Source organism: Augochlora pura, chromosome 6, assembly GCF_028453695.1.
Source record: "Augochlora pura isolate Apur16 chromosome 6, APUR_v2.2.1, whole genome shotgun sequence".
NCBI classification, from domain to species: domain Eukaryota; kingdom Metazoa; phylum Arthropoda; class Insecta; order Hymenoptera; family Halictidae; genus Augochlora; species Augochlora pura.
The window spans coordinates 223,409-235,971 of NC_135777.1; the positions used below are offsets into that span (position 1 = coordinate 223,409).

At 43.7% G+C, this 12,563-nt stretch overlaps 1 protein-coding gene across 1 annotated transcript in view; it reads left to right on the top strand.

Moving 5' to 3' along the window:
- The window catches only part of LOC144470895 (CUGBP Elav-like family member 3), a 234,202-nt gene that overhangs the window by 17,785 nt on the left and 203,854 nt on the right, over nt 1-12,563 (top strand). The window lies entirely within an intron of this gene.

A 12,563-nucleotide genomic window follows, 5' to 3' on the forward strand; every position in this document is an offset into this window, starting at 1 on the left:
CTGGTTACACACAAACGCACACGGTCGCACACGTACACGTATATGCGCAGAGGCGCGCGCGCGCTTTTCGACGCTTTAACACGCTTCGGAAAATGCGTAGGTGGTTGTGTAGGTGCGTGCATATGTATACATATAAGACGAGAGACGGGCGCGCGTTTAGCGGAAGGATAGCAGAGACGGGGTATGCGAACAGATTTTGGCAATTCGTCGTCTAGTCCTCGGCAAACAACTCGCTCGGCGCCTACGAGTCTTCTCCGTGACCCAGGGTAGGGATCATCTACATATTTATAATTCCGCTATTGATACCTTTTATACGTGGAATTTTTAAAGTTCCGTTCTTTGTCCCGCGCATATTTTAATATGCATACTGTGTGTGGTACCAGCAGTGATCCCGGTACGAGCACTACTTTTTTCACGCCCCGATACGGTGAAAATGTTATACTAGGCGTGTCTTTGATGGTCGGAAATTTCAGAGTTCGTTTGGAATTATTACAATTTCATACATACGTAATCGCGAAGTCCGGCTTGCGTGAAAAACGTTTTAAATGGCTCGGGTATATCGTGTCGAAGTTTCTATGATAATCCTGTAATAAAGGTGCTTCGTGTTACTTTAGTTCTCGGGCCGGTCGGAACCAGTTTCGCTCGGTGCGCTGGAAAATTTTGTCGATCTTATCTGGATATTTTCGAACTTTACATAAACATTTCGAAACATTTTTAAGTAAGTAATAAGCAATAAATAAATGGAAGAACGTAAAATGTTTAAATATTTGTTCAAAAATTGCTCGTATCGATCAGGTCTAATTCGTAATTAACTAATGGATTTAGTTGGAATTTTTAAAGTAAAGTTTAAAGTAAATATATGTTTACGAAAAGTGTGACAATTTTTAGTGGCTCCATTAAAATTAATGTTAAAATTAATGTTTTTTTATTAACAATTACAGAATGCGTTTTACACAGTGAAAGCAAAATTTGTATGCAAAACAAATTTGCGGTAACGACGATTGTTAAAAACCGATTAATGGAACCTATTTTTCATACACATCGAACGTTATCCAATTTACATGTCGAATGGTCACTGGAAAAAATACTTGAAACGTGCTTTGTAATTGGTTATCGTGCATGTTGAAAGCGCGACAACAACTCTCAAACTTTACAACCCTCGAATACACATTTTAAATAACAGAATCGCCATTCGGTTAAACGTGGCTCACATCCAATTATTTTTATAATAGAATTAATAAAATTGAATTGTTTTTGTAACAAATTGTGATGAATATGTCGTAAAGAAAAATATCTAAATATGTTTCAACTAGCGCCGCATTCAACCGTTCACGATAATATTGAGCACACGACGGTATCTCCACCCCCATGACTTGTACATTAGAAGAACAAATTTCCCGGCCATTGACGTGTACATAGCCCAACGACAAGCTGCAGTAATTCCCATAAACATAAATCGCGGCAACAAAGGTCCGCCGGCGAGAGTATTGACACTGCATACTTACGGTTTTCAATATCGCTGGATACACCGGTTTTCTCCATGATTCTTCGTTGAAATACTAATGGACGGTAACGATATCGAAGAAATGTTTATCAGTCCGGTACGATCGAAAGAATGGCCGAGGAAACGGCAATTTAACTGCCATTCCGGAAGGCAGGTTCTCCTTTCCTCCTGTTCGGAAGTTATTGCAAGGATTGTTCTTATTTACCGAGCTATTTGGAAACAACGTGTCCGTTAAGCGCCGGGAAAATTAAATAGGAAACAAACGGAGTGATTCGATAGATTCTGCGGCGTTTATTCTACAGCTGTGACTTACTCACGCGGAGTGGACCGCGAATCTTTACGCAAAGTAAAAGTTTTTCTTCTATTCTCTTAACATGTTCTTAAAAGATATAAGTAGAATAGAGATAAATTTTGTCTCTTAATAATAAAGTTCATAAGTCGCATAGCATTTTATTCGGTTGCTCCAGCCGCGCGTATCATGGATCCTCGGGTACAGGAGTATCTCGTAGAGCAGGGTTCAGGTATACTAGCTCCAGTTAATTCGCCTTCGTTTTATTTAACGCGGGCGTGTAATAAATAAGCAGGCAATCGATGTGTTTGGATCGGCGCAGGGGGAAGTCTGGAGCAAGAAGGTTGTTGACCCGATTCGAAAGCATATGGCTGATATTGGGTTAATACGGTGAAAGTCCTCGGAGAGAACTCCCTTCTGAATTGTGTTACCGGAACACCGACGTCTGAACGTAACGCCTCGTTCCACTTAGCAGGCTGCGTTATTACAGCAAGTAGATATTATCGGTGTATAACCAGACGTGACGTGTCGTTCGAGGAAAGTCGCCGCGTTATTATTTCCCTCGATTCCTACTTTTTGCCCAGCCGGGTCTCTCTCCATTGAACCGGTATCAGCAGGCTTTGTGCGTGCCCTACAATGGCGGCTCGTCGAAACGAAAGTGAAACAGAACGATGTCACAGAGAGGGACTTTAATGTTACTTCGTAAACACGATCGCGTCGCTAACGCAACGATAGTTTGTCGCATGTTACGAGTCGAAGACTACGGTACGGCAGTAATGATTAAACTGCAGATTTTATGCACTTATGAACAATGAAGATCAAATTTGTGGCCCCTTTTATACAACGAGATCTTGACAACGATCGTTGATGGGAGGGTTGATTATGTGCATTTCTAGATTGAGTTTGCTGGTCGCCGTTCCTGCTCCACTTCCATCGGAGAGTTAGGGTTGTTGAGAATACAAAATAGGCCCTTTTGGAACAATGAACATTCTACGTAAAGAAGGACACATAAGAAAAGTGCTCGGACGTATAACACGTAGCAGAATGAGATCGCAAATCATAGCCCGGTTTATCGCGGCACACTAGCACACGCAGATCGTTAGCGAGCTTAACAACTTTTTACTTTTGTGCAAACCCGCGGTATATAGTTTCGCACCGATCAGGGAAGTTAAATATTTATCGCAGTCACGTGCGGCGACTAATTTACGTCGGAGTTCGGGCGGCGCTTTATTTCCCGGGCAACCTTGATTTAAAAACCGACCAGATTAGCCGTTGTTATCAAAATAGTAAATTTAACGGCGCGACGTTTTCTCGGGAAAGCAGCGGGCGGTCGCCTCGGTTATCACTTTCGAGAGTTATAATTATTTTTATTGCGCTTGTCGAGGAGGTTTCGTGGCGGCGCACGCGACAACCGATTCAATTAAATATCTTGTAGATCAGATTCACCGAGAACTCGAATCGAAAGGACTGCGAATAGCGGGGATGTAATTCGAATACCGTCGGCGTTCTCTTTCGCTCTTGCACCGTCTCGTATCGTATTTATCGGTTCAATGGGGAACTCCTCCTGGCAGGAATTATATTTTGTTTTTCGCGTGACGATATTGCATATCACGGAGATGCTTCAAGAAGGCGGAGGAGGAAGGAAAGGAGGCGGAGGCGATGGAAAAGGCAAAGAGGGGGAAAGAAGGGTGCGAAACTTTCAACCACGCAGACAGAACTGCGAGAGCTCACGCTCTCTCGCATCAAAAGCAATTTATACGATTATATGCATGGCGCCTGCAATGCACCTTAATCAAATAAGCCGTGCTACGCCGACGACGCTGGAAAACGGCAAGAGACATTGGAGACGCTTTGAATTGTCGTACTTTGAAACGCACGGACTGGAAAATTTTCTCTTGCTAGATCCGACGTCATGCATATATAACGAGACAAACAGATTGCGTCGCACGCCGGCGTCGCGGAAAGAATAAGGATCTTCGATCTGCAATTTCTCTCGAAACACTATGACTATTAAAAAGCTTCTCAACGCCGACAACGGAATATGTTTGACACAACCGGATAGGCACTAATTCTCCTTTAAAAAATGAAAAAATAAGTCTAATATGTAAAATAAATTGTTTTCATTCAAGCTTATAAGTTGCAACGCAAGCATATAGGTTCCAAGAAAGCTAACAAAGGTATTCCAAAAATTCTTTTACGTCATTTGAGCATCTTACTAACAGAATTACGAGAAGAAAACTTCTCTGTCGTTTAAAAGTCCATTGCTATAACAAATTTCGAAAAGGGAGGTTGGAAATACATTAAGCCGTAAAGTATAAAATAAATAAATGTATCACACCCTGCAGGTCGCGCTCACGGAATCCTTGACCGCTATTTGCAAGAGATTTGGAAAGGGACGTGCATGTAAATGCCGGGCAATATTTATCACCAGTGTCGTTTCGCTGCAAGAAGTAGCTGATAATAGAGGAAAGTTTCTCACCGTGCAATCTTTCAGTCGTTGCTGTCAGATTCGTTTGCGCCGGTCTGGGAAATGTTTTCAAATACCACAAACTTGGAATAGGCCAGCGCTGCCGCTGCCGCTGCCGTTGCCGCTACTGCTGCCGCTACTGCTGCCGGCAGAAACAGTGCCAAAATCTCAGGAGAAACGCGGCCGCGCGCTCGTCGACGCTTGGCTGCGGCGTATCCTGTTTTTCCGACCGCCCCACGGCACCCTTCGCTTTGTTATGTTAATTGTTTCAAACTCGGGGCATCATAGCTACGTTTATTTTCCATTCCCGTCGCCTTTCCCGGCCAGCAGCCGCGCGTAGCCTTCGAACACGAGGCTGCTCACGAAGTTCCTCCTGTAACCCTGAATCTCATTGAACAATCGCGTCGGTCGGCTCTGTTCGAGCAAAAAGTCTCCGCCCGGTAATCGAACGTTATTTCCCCGGGTAGATGATTCGCAGCCGAGATAGGCGCCCGCCCGGTATTACTTCGCCAGGGGAGTAGTAATACTCTCATCTAGATATTTTTGCACGGTCCACGGTGCCTTTGGTGGTTCGGCGAAACAACGGGATGCCCCGGAAGATAGGTTTCTTTGAAAACACCAGAAAGGAACTGGCAGCTGTGCTAATCGATGAAAGAGATCCCACACCCGCGACTGTAATTAAAATATCGTACACAATATATACACAACGCCACGGACGAGAACAAAGGCCGCGGAAGTCTCGAGGTAGGACTCCGTAGACCTTCTCTGCTGCTGCGCTCTTTCTCCTCCACCTTTCCATCGACTGACTTTTTACTCGGCCTCCGTTGTTCTGTACCGAGACGGATGTTTGGAGCAGCTGCTGGGATGGCTTAAACCGCGACATCTGGTTACCAAGACTCGTTACTTTCCCTACTGCCTCGAGAAACCTTTAACAATCAGCCTCCGGGAGGAATGAATTGCGTCTCGAAGGGAGAACGAGTCGATGGACCATGTGATTTGCTTTGTGCTTTAATTACGTCTGCTCGCTAGCCTTTCATTTACAAATATTCAACGACCATGTTGGATACGTGATAAAAGGTTCGCAGTTAATTAGCTTGCCGAGTTGGAGGGTGGTCATCTTCCAGGAACTTCTGTAGCATTAAGATCGGCGTATAACAGGTACCGAACACTTCGTCTACCGCCAGTTTCCGAATAGCATTTTTTAAGTCCAACACATCGTTTAACGATTAACAATTGTTCAGAAACTATAATAATATCATCCATGGTCCATTAAATTATTTCTTTCTTTAATTATCATTTATTAAATTAAATTATTAGAAGCATGTTACAAGTTCTTTTAAAATCATTATTTTAAAGAATGTTGTGAAGTTTGTGGGTTCTTTACTTTATCTATTGTGAACTTAAGCAGTTGGAAATCAAACTACTACAAATGAGCAGGATAATGGGAGTATTGAGTATTTTGTATTCAATCTCTATCAACAAATTGACTCGAAATAGAGGCATCGCTAAATCCTACGGTTTCTTTCGGTGGTACTGTTTTAATGGATACCAAAGTTCTTCCTTTATTTGGTCTTTTCTCTGGTCGACGTTGAAGGCGGACCTTGATAGGCACAAGGGTGGCAGATGTAAACGCTGCGTTGGCAAATTTTTGGGAAACTGCGCACCGCAACTGGCCGGTCCTCTGACAACCCTGGCAGCGTAATGGCGGGGTCGCCAACACCTCGTATATTTTAATGCCAGCCACGGCGGAATGCAGTCAAAACTGTTATTACAGTTTTAATTAAACGAAAATTATATCATTTCATACATTTTTGACGCGAGTCTGAGCGCGCTGGAGCATGCTGACGTATTCAGGCTAGCCTGCACCCGGCACAGTATAGTCGCGACCGTTACCCCTACGTTTTCTGTTTCGAATATTATACAACGGGCCTCCCTCCGGGGACTTCAGCCACTAACTTTCCCAACTACGCTACAAGTTTCGTGCTCCCGGCATTTTTCCCTTCTCCACTCGAAGGATCGTGTTTAATCGCGGCGCACGGAATGCACGTTCCATCTCCTCGCTTGAAATTTACATCTGCCGCGTAAATGACACCGCCGAGAGCCGAGAGCCGAGAGCCGAGAGCCGAGAGCCGAGAAGCCGATGAATTTTTGACTGTTACGCATCGCGTCTCCCCCGTAGACGTTTGATAAATATTTATGCGGACTATCGAATGCGACGCGCACGTGCGCGCGTCATTATGCTGCGTTTAAATCTTGAAGGAATAGTCTGCTCTCGGCGTATAATGCGTCAGCGAATGCATGCGCAACGTGCGCGTATTAAACATTTCCAATTTAATGTATTGTCTTTGTTCAAGTCAGAATTAGAAACATCGATCTCGAGCGTCGAGAAACTGATTCCATTTAAGCGACGCACCCTGTATGCAAACGGTGCTAACAGCGAAAGGGTTAACCCGAAGACTGGCTGTCTTTCCGATCATAAATCACCATCTAGATACAATTCAAAACGAATAAGGGCTGAATCACACGAACGTTTTCCTCTCTGCGTGTCGCCTGACTGTGTAAAACAGCCGAATGAGTTCAATGCATTTGAATTGATTTGACTACATGAACGCTTCGCATGCTCTAGCCGCACGCATATCAGAACGCAGCAGGACGTAAAAAATGCAATTCATTGATCACCAGATATTGATTACATAATATCGTTTGTAACGTCCAATGGTGTCGCATGTTGCATACCGATTGTTCATTTCACGCTTCCAACATCTGACCGCTCTACAATAGCGGTTGTTCTCATAATGTTATCATGTTTATGATACATCGTTCACATGTAGACTTCTTGTTCACACGTGGATACAGTTGCACTAAATCTCGTGTAAAAATAGTATTCACGTTCTATAGTGTGCGTCGTTTGTTGGCTTGTTTTTCAAATTGCTGTAAAGAGAAACCATTTAATGACAAAATTTTTCGCTTTATTAAGAAGAAAATATGCCTCTGTAAAGTATCATTAACATTTTGTGCATATTTCGTATGGTTATTCTGGTAGACTTGTGACAATAAACTGATGAAAAAGAAATATTAACAAGATGCCACGGATACGGTAAGTCTGCAACGTATCGGCATTTTAAATAGTACTAAATATCATTACAGATGTATGATTTACACTAAATGTAACAATAATAATTGAAGCTAATAGATCGTAGATTTTTGGGGCAAACGAAATAATTCCATGAATTTGCAGTCCATGGGACTGCAATTAAAGTGTGATTTACGAGAGATCAGGAATGGGAAAACTCCATTAAATCTGCGGACACCTCGAATTCTCGAAAACCCTATAGATACATAAAATCCTCGATCTAACAAATACCACTCAGCCGCTCGAAAAAGCGCAGGTATAATAAAGCTTTCAGCACGGGTCAAAACGACTCGCGGAATCGATTGATCGCGCACGGCCGAAGGTTAATTGAAATCAAATCGGGAAAAACGCTGGCCACAGTGTCGATTCACTTTCAACCACTCAGTATGCAATATGACGTAAGCGCGCAGTGTTCTCGACAGCGAACGGCGCACGTACTCGACGATGATTCGATGAATATAAAATTTAGGGCGCAGCGCGGCGACGTCGGTCGAAAATTTAATAACGTTAAGGCCACCCACGTGTAGGGTACAGGGCGCAGTATATTACACGCGTAACGTTGGCAAGAGATCTTTCATCTTTAAATGGCCACGCTCCGATATGTCTTCACACATATAGGAACCTCTTACACGCGGTATGCGAAGTACGGCCGGTATTTATGTTGCAGCGATAAATTCAACGGGCGTCTCAAAATGGGGTTAGAAATACGCGAACCGGCGTTCTCATGCATAACCGTATTTTATTTTTTCCTACCCATTCTTTCCCCCCCCCCCCACTTTTTCTTTTTTCCGCATCGTATCGCATCGCCGGGAAATACGCGCGATGATTTTCCATTCGGACAGGCCTGATTCCGATTCTTTGTGCCGGCGATATTAACGGTCGTCGATGGAACTGAAAAGTCATTGAATTTTCGTTCACCGTGCATTATTATTTATACAGGCCGCAGGAAACTTGGGCAAACTATTCCCTGGAAATCTCTCGGGGAATAGACGCTGAATGCGTGCTCAGTATTTTACAGTTCACTGGAGCCCTTTATATGATAAATGTAGTACCGCAGCTGAGTCCTTATAGGGGCGCAGCGTGTGTTCCCTCCCATTTTTTCTAGTCGAATTTTTGCCGGAGCTGTTATATAAAAATAAAACAAAAATATACGGAAAAAAGAGTACTCTGAAAAATTATTCTTCCCCGGGGAACCTGTCACGCGAAATGGAAGGTATAAAGAGTAATACGTTGTACGGCAGGAGTCATGTAATATGTTTTAGAAATAACGTTCCCGTACTACCTGGCATTTATCAAAGCTTCTAATATCGCCCTGATCGGGCGAGCATGCTCTAAACCATTTAACCGAATAAAATATTACGCGAATGATCACCGAAGCAATCATTTATCTTCCGTATCTGGATGGTAGCTGAATTTAAAAAGCCACCTCTCATTCCACTAATTAATTTTTAGCTATTTTCTGGATCTACTATTTATTTGGCAATTCTTTGGGAAATGTTGCCCAGTCTGAAATTATTATTTTATACTGTAACGTAATTACGTATGTTACAATGTTTAAATATGAAGTTTGAGAATTGCGCTTAGCATGTACTGCGCATACTTTTGCCGATGCTTCTTTTTAGATACTTAATCTACGCAATGCTGCGCGTTGGAAAAAAAAGTAGAATGAAAGGTCAGGAAGCAGAAGTAACAGGGAAAGAATGAAGACAGTTTACACCCTGCACATTGTACGCGGAAAGTGTGTCATAAAGTCGGGGCGTAACAATACGGGATAATTCAACAATACAAAAATAAAAGAGATTTATGTTAACGATCGTTCCAACCGATTTTCTTCCCGAGCCATAACCATTTTAATGTTCTTATTTTAATGTCGGCCACTAAACCAGAACTGGTTTCATTTATCTGCTTAAGGATTTATACCTCGCGTATGCTCTTATTGTCCCCCCCCCCCCCCCCCCCTTCCTTGCGAACATTTTTATAGACTTCGCGAGGCAGTTTGAAGTATTATTTCGGAATACAATAATTCCGTGAAATTACTGTCTCTGAAAATATGTCTATGGAACTTTTCTTTTTAATTGTATGAAATGCTCCAAACCATTTATAAACCGTACCAGTGATATGATTACATTTTGCAAGGATGAAACTCAAAGTAAACCTACAATCGCGGCAAAGTTTCTGACATTTCTATATGAAATTGCGGGCTAGTTTTATTTGTTATACAAATATGCTTTAAGAATTAGATCAAGAAGGATATAAAGTCAGAAACGAAAGGAAATCGAATGATTTTGGAACAACGATGAAGTAGCAATGAAACACGTGTAATAATTATGCCGACGATCCCTACTCGATTTAAGTAGAAACGACGAGCATTGATCAGGCAGGCTTGCTGGATTCGTTGTCAAAACTATGTGTGCTGAACAAATGTTAAAGCGTCACTTTGTTCATAATCAACATTTTAAGCATAAAGTTTTTTGATATCATAATTATCTAAATATTATAAACATCTTGCAATGACACATAATTCGACGGATTAAATAAAAATACAATACTACCTATCTCGATTTTCTACAACGTTCAACAAAAAGCATGAAAACAGACTCGAACTCGCTCGGACCTGTCACTCGATCACGCGTTAACACGTCATCGGTTTCGAATGCCGTTTGGCACGAGGATCTGTTCGAAAACTGAGCACCGCTTTATTGCAAATCAATCTGCATTGGACGAAGAATGCGAGAATCCACGGTAAAGACAAGCGCCATTGCCTCTGGTTGTCCCAGTTTTCAAAATTTCGAACCAAGAACGGTTTTCGCTCGTCTCGATAGGAGCAGCCTTTGAGCCAATAGGAGTCCTTCGACAAATGCAGTACACATACGTACTGCATTATTTCGCAGGTATCGGCGATGGATGCTGCCATTTCATCAGCTACGGAAAGTAGATGGTGTAGCCTTCGGGCCGTTTACCAAAATACACGGGGCTCGGAGGTGCGTTCATCCCAGCTCGTCTCGTTAATTCGGATCGTGGCTTCTTGAACGAAATTGTGCCTTAATTTGAAAGCCCCGTAACGCGGGTGCAGAAGCTGGTAAGGCGTGGTGTTCGGTCAGTCGGCTTCCCTAGTCTACCATGGAAAGGCTGGCCTCTCTCCCTCTATCAAGGCACAGTTCTCCCTCTCTCTCTCTCTCTCTCCCCCTCTATTTCACTCTATCCCTTTGCCATCCTCTCTTTCTTTCCAGCGAGAGCAAGCGGCTCACTACGCCTTTGGCCTTTCCTGTAAAGGGTGACCGCAGGATCTCGGGCTTTCGCTATCGACGTTGCTTGGCTCCGCCTGTATAGGAGAAGGGTTAGTCAAGTAAAGGAAGGCGCGGGTTAGTCTGTAGCTCCGGTATTAGGTTACGGACTCTCCGGCTAACACCAAAGATGTCAGCGCGGCATAATATTATCCTGGATGCCCTGCAGTTCGGAGTTTACTCCGAGATACATAAGCTCGCGGTTTGCTAATACCGGCGCTACTTCGACCCGGAAATTGCTCTTCCGTCTGACTCCTCGATACTCGAGCTACGTGGCTCTACAATCGGTTTCAAGCATGCACGAGATGAGTCTCGTGTTCCAAAGTGTCGGGAACAAATGAATATAATAAGGTCAAGCAGGTTCGGCTGCGTTTGATATCGTCGCTCCCGATAGCCCTCGACTGGAACGCGTCCATTCGATTATCCTACGGACACCGTGCCATGCTAGCCTCCATTTTGTTGGACAAATTTTATGCAGATCAGAATTTCATTTTCTCTCCAGGGATTATAATAGTTCCGGGAAATAGGAAACAAGCTAGAACAAGTTTCGTAATTCCCTCGGTTTACTGAGCAGTTTTATGAACTATAAAAGCGTACAGATCTGAAGTGTACTCGTCGCTGAGTAATCAAAGTGTTTCACTTGGAATTTGGAATAAATCGTACGAGCTTGTTATAGCCGTTTCATGTTTCGTGATCAACGTTACCGTCGAACACATTCCGCCACTTCGCCAGCAAAATGGAATACTGCAATTACTGCATCTAAAACTAAACTTAACGCTAAACTTACCGAATCGTTCCAAATGACCGGTAATTTCATGGTTTTTTTAAAGTTTATTATTTATTTATTTATTTATTTAAAAGAAAACCGAGCAGTTTTCTAAACAGCAATGTTCGTTCCGCGTGGACGTTGCAGCAACGTGCTTTCCGATAATGGAGAAGTTCGCGAAGTACAAAAGAGTAACGATCCGGCCGGCGTGAAGTATTAATTAATCCGGGATTAACCGGGTTAAAAGCTTCCCGAAAACAGAAACGTTAACGGAACACCGACGGTTCCTAAAATACCAATAGCAGCCTGCTCAGCCGCACTGAACCAGTTTCGCGGATAGAACATCTCCTTCCGTTCGGCTCGATCCCCGATTTATTCGACCTAGTGCTGCAATAGGATGAGAAGGGGGAAGGGGCTAAACTGTTGAAGCGACGGCGAACCCTTCTCCGATTATTTCATATCAAGCGTAAAGTACGTGTCGATTGAATTTAATGCGCTCGGCCGAGGAAAAGTGGAATTTGGCACGACGATGAAACGTAAGATGCTCCGGGGGGCGGGGGCGGGGGGGGGGGGGGGCAGGATAAAACTGCGGGGGATTATTGGAAAGTGAGAATGCGGGTTTGTTTTGAAGCAACATGTCGGGCGCGACGGTCTGTGAGGCGTATTATCTCACCTACAGTTCAATAGGCTGGACCGAAACAAAAGGGGCCGCCGAGCAAAATAATACCAACGTTTAGGGACCAGGAACCAACTGAGAAAAGGGGATCTGAATGTGAGCATACGTGTGCGGGAAGGGTGTGTGTAGGTGGTTCTAGGCGTCCGGGCGCGTGTTGGTAAGCTCCGGTTCGTGTGAGTGGAAAATGAGGAGGACTACGTGCGGGTTGTACCCACGAGGAGTGGAAACAATGGAGGAAATAAAATAAAGCTTTGGACGGGGATAGAGAAGAATCGCGTGCAACCGAAAGAGAAAACGAAAGAGAAAGAGAAAGAGAGAGAGAGAGAGAGAGAGAAGGAGCCTGGGAGAGACAAGGGTGAAGAGGGCCAGGAGAAAAGAGAAAGGCAGGGGGTCGGAGAGCACTTTTATTCAAGATAAAACGAGAAGGAGAGGCTGGTAGATTCG